Consider the following 4,688-nt stretch of genomic DNA (forward strand, 5'->3'; position numbering starts at 1 on the left):
CTAAAGTTTTTTGCTGAACCGCTAAGTTATGTGGACATAAACACACCAACACTGGTTGTCAAGCGCTGGTGACACACGCGACGGGCTTCTTTCGTTTTTCTTCTACCAAATCCACTCGGCCAAGACTGAACCTGGAACCACGTGGTTGGTGATCAAAGGTTTGTATAAAAATATTGCTAAAATAGCTGCCAGTTAACTTCTCGAATATTTTCGATCACCGACATATTCTTTCTAACCGGAACAAAAACCCTTTTCTCCTCCTCCTCCTCCTCCTCCTTTAGAAAGGACTCCCCCCCCCCAATGCTTGGCGTCCTTCGTGTTTTGCTGCTTCACTTTTTTCTTTGTTTCGTTTCCTTTGTCTTTTCAGTCTTTACTTTTTTCTTCTCCTTCTTCTTCACCTCCTCCTCCGCCGTCTCTTTACCTGCTTCATATCCCTCCTCCCGACCTCACGAAATTTTTACTACTAACTGGTGGTTGTTGTAATTAATGTTGTTATTTGGTTGGAGGTTGTCGTCGATTCAACAGACTAGATCGATCACATTCCCCAACCGTGACCATCTCGTCTTTTTCGAGTATATCTAGGACTACATTCTAATGCTTATTTCCTGTGGTTTGAGGGAGATTTGGTTGTTTCTTTTAACAGATCGAGCGGCTGTGATGATGGTGATTAAAAGTTGTGTGTAAACACACACACATGTATCTACAGATATATTCAAATACGTTATTTGTTGTTTTGTGTCTCCGACGATCAATAATTTTCTTTTGTTTTCCCCCCACATTCCCCCCCCCCCATTTCTCTCACTCTCTCTCCTTTCCTCTCTCTCTCTCTTCTCCTCACACTAACACCATCTTCCCCTTACTCCTACTTTGTCATCGTCGCTCCTGGCTGACTGGACGTCTCACACTCAATCTGGCTGGCTGGTTTGTATTTGGCGTCGGATTAAGAAGAAATAATCCGGGAACTTATATCTGGCTTAACATTACATCCTTTCGCACCTTCTATCCCCACCGTCTTCCTTTCTCAGTATATCTTTATATAGTCCGTGTGTGTTGTTTGTGTTTCTCTCTGAATTCCTTGCCCCACCTCTTTCTTCGTATCCGCCTTCCACTTTCCAGAAATCTTAATGCTAAGAATAGTCAGTGCTAGGCAGTTGTCAAACCACCACCTCCACAATGGCTATTATTGGTAGCATTAGGTATTGTCTTATAAAACACAAAACAAAACAGAAAAATAGGTGACATCAAACAACGCAGTATTTAGTATGAAGTGGTAGTCATTTCGCCCCAGGTCAGCGCTGATTGAACACATCTAGGATCAAAGGGATTTAGCTGTGATCAATGGTGTTCTCCTGGCCTTGCCATTTAATGGAGGAGAGATTACGCTACTATTTCTAGCAGTTTAAGTGACCTCATAAAGGTGATTGGTGAAGGTTTTTACCACAACCCCACATTTGGTATGTAGTGTAGTTAATGGGACGGTTAGCAGCAGTTAGACAGACAAAGATTTCAAAGCCTGTAAACTGTTGAGGAGCCTCTTCACAACTAATTCTCTTTCTCTTCCCTTCACACAAATATTTCTCTCTCTCTCAACATTCCTCGAACGTATGTACCCTTAGTTGTAGTCGCTCAAGCAAAATCAAGAGTTATGCAGTGACAGAGCTGTTCTCTTTTAGTTATACATAAAACCCTGCCTACCTTCCATCTATCATACTCCCCCCCCATTTCAGTAGTTGTTTACACACACACACACACACATACATTGACAAGTGCCAATGCATGGAACTCTTGCGCCTTGAGTCCCTCTGTTACTTGTACTAAATATTGATAAACATGTATATATATATATACTACTTTGTAGGTATAGGAGTGGCTGTGTGGCAAGTAGCTTGCTTACGAACCACATGGTTCCGGGTTCAGTCCCACTGCGTGGCACCTTGGGCAAGTGTCTTCTACTATATGCACTCTGCATCTAATTCCTCTTATGTCCAACTTTTATCTCAATACACCAGCGCTCTGTCACACATGTACACTGGATATTGCACATCTAGTAGAGCTCTCTAGCCTTCCCATGTCATCTGCATTCAGGGCCCACATCTCACTACCCTTTCTGTCATCCTCCCGCACTAGGTATTGGAGATTGTCCAGTACCCCTGGGCCATTCAAGAAAATTGATTTTCTGAGTATCTATAGGTTTTATGGTTCCTATGCATCTTCCACGTACAGTCACTTTCTTTGATAACCTCCCAGTTATTCCACTGCATCTCTTCTGTGTCCATAGCTTGCATTGGGAACACCATATAGAATTTCTGCCTGCCTACACCTTTTCCACATATTCAGTAGGACCATTTGCTTGATCGTGGAAGGGTCCTGTCTGTTTTCTTGCGTATTAGAACCTTAGTCTTTGCTAAGTTAATCTTAAGGCCCTTTGATTCGAGATTTTGCTTCCACACCTGGAATTGTTTTTCTAGTTCTGTTACAGAACCTGCTATAAGAAACAAGATCATCTGCATATAATAGTTCTCAAGGGCAACCTGTCTTGAACTCCTCTGCTATGGCCTGGAGGGTGATGATGATGAATAGGAGGGACTGAGAACTGGACCCTGATAAACGCCTTGAATTATTTCTCTCAGTTCATTTTTAAATTCTGTGAATTACTTTCTACTGTTTTAGGTCTAAGTTGCTTGGTTGCTGGAGGTAAAGTTGATGATGGCTATTGAACCAGAAACGTGTCTCTATGCTTGAGCCTTTCTCTCCAGACAATAAGCCAGTCCTTCTCCTTAATGGCATGTCAACTCTGAAGAATTCTTGACGCTTGAGATTCTCTCCTCTTCTCAACTGGAGTTGGTTTTAGTTGCCATTTGGTAATTATGACAGAGGGAGATTATTTAAAGAAATCAAGAATCCATGTTGTATGGTATTTGATATTACTGGTATTTATCTCTATTTATATCTACTTGTGTGTCTGTGTGTGTGTGTATATATATATATATATATATATATATATATATATATATATATATATATGTATGTATCACGTGAACTCATGATTGACCAGACTATTGGATGTTGTTATACATTGCTGATCACAGTGCACTTTTGTATCGTTTTAGCTTTCAAATGATGCCCCCCTGCTGGTGAAGTGAGCAGGCCAGTATTCCCCCTAATAGGAAAGTTGGTCCATTGCAGGGTCACCCATTTACAGCTAAGTGAACTGGAGCAACGTGAAATGAAGTGTTTTGCTCAAGAACACAACACGCTGCCTGGTATGGGAATCGAACATATGATCTAGAGATCATGAGTGCAATACTCTAACCACTGGGCCATGTACTTTCGCACACACATGTATATATATATATATATAATACAAAGAATATATATACATGTATACACACATATATGTACATACTTACATCTACATGTGTATATACATGCATATCAGGGTACAGGACGTTAGAACAATAAACCTCAGACAACGGAACGAACACATAGGAAGACATATATATATATATATATATATAATATAAATGATTGGCTGGAATGTGGTATTTTGTTATGCAACCATAATATACTATAAAGTATATTAAATGTTTTTATAAGTCAATACCATGTTCTACTTAAGAAATATATTATTATTATTATTATTATTATTATTATTATTATTAAGGCATTGAGCTGGCAAAATCGTTAGCACACCAGGCAAGATACTTAGTGGGATTTCATCCATTTTTACATCCTGAGTTAAAACTCTGTCGATGTCAACTTTGCCTTTCATCCTTTCAGGGTTGATAAAATAGGTACCAGTTACATACTGGGGTTGCTATAATCAACTAGCCCCCTCTCCCAAAATTTCAGGCCTTGTGCCTAGAGTAGAAAGGGTTATTAGTATTATTAGCTACAGTATTGGATTTTTACTTTGGATGGACATGGTAAGATCTTCAGCACTATGCAATGGCATCCAGTCTGATGATTGTATAACTTTCAGTCCCAAAGTTCGATGCTAGACCATCCAGAATCTTCCCTATATAGATTACTGCATACCTTTTGTATCTTCTGTCCAGGAATTAGAACCTCATCTCTTTTAGTGGTATTAGATTGCTCCCAGTCCTGTTTTTAGTTTGACACATTGTAGCAACCCTAATTGAGAGCATTTGTCCCCGGAACTGAGAACAAATTTGCTCCCTCAAAGCAGCATGGTTGCCTTTCGTCATGTTCTGAAGGATCTCAGAATCCAACGAGTCGATCGTCTGGACAGTGTTGTCATCTTAATAATACACTCATGGAATTACTTAGACTCTGGGATTGCAGTGTCTCTTGGTCCTGCATTTTCTGATTGTAGTCTGTTTGTGGACTGAAAGCTGAGTTTAGTGTCCAATGAAGGAAAGGTACGCATAAGTGGGCTGGCTACACCCCTGGCAAACGCCACGGATTATGGTCTCACTTGTATATATATATATATGTGTGTGTGTATGTTTGTATATATATTTATATATATATAAATATAAAATGGAACAAGAATGCAGTAGAGGACAATAAACCATTCAGACAGAGAGACTATACAAAGGCAGACAAGAGAAACAACAATTAGGACAGGCCAAAAAGGACTGGTCATTCGTGGCTTTCTTTCCTTAGTCAAATTCCAGAAGTCACGACCATTTCGGGCAATATATATATATATATATATATATATA

At 39.7% G+C, this 4,688-nt stretch overlaps 1 protein-coding gene across 2 annotated transcripts in view; it reads left to right on the forward strand.

Annotated features, from left to right (window-relative positions):
* LOC128250920 (uncharacterized) overlaps nucleotides 1–4,688 on the forward strand; it is a 23,019-nt gene that overhangs the window by 9,393 nt on the left and 8,938 nt on the right. Inside the window, exon 2 of one of the 2 annotated variants that reach the window (XR_008266857.1) lies at nucleotides 3,111–3,487. The exons of the other annotated variant lie outside the window; for it this stretch is intronic. The gene's annotated coding sequence lies outside the window, so the exon portion shown is untranslated. Of the gene's footprint in view, nucleotides 1–3,110; nucleotides 3,488–4,688 lie in introns of those variants that run through there. 2 annotated transcript variants of the gene reach the window in all.

Source organism: Octopus bimaculoides, chromosome 26, assembly GCF_001194135.2.
Source record: "Octopus bimaculoides isolate UCB-OBI-ISO-001 chromosome 26, ASM119413v2, whole genome shotgun sequence".
Lineage (NCBI taxonomy): Eukaryota > Metazoa > Mollusca > Cephalopoda > Octopoda > Octopodidae > Octopus > Octopus bimaculoides.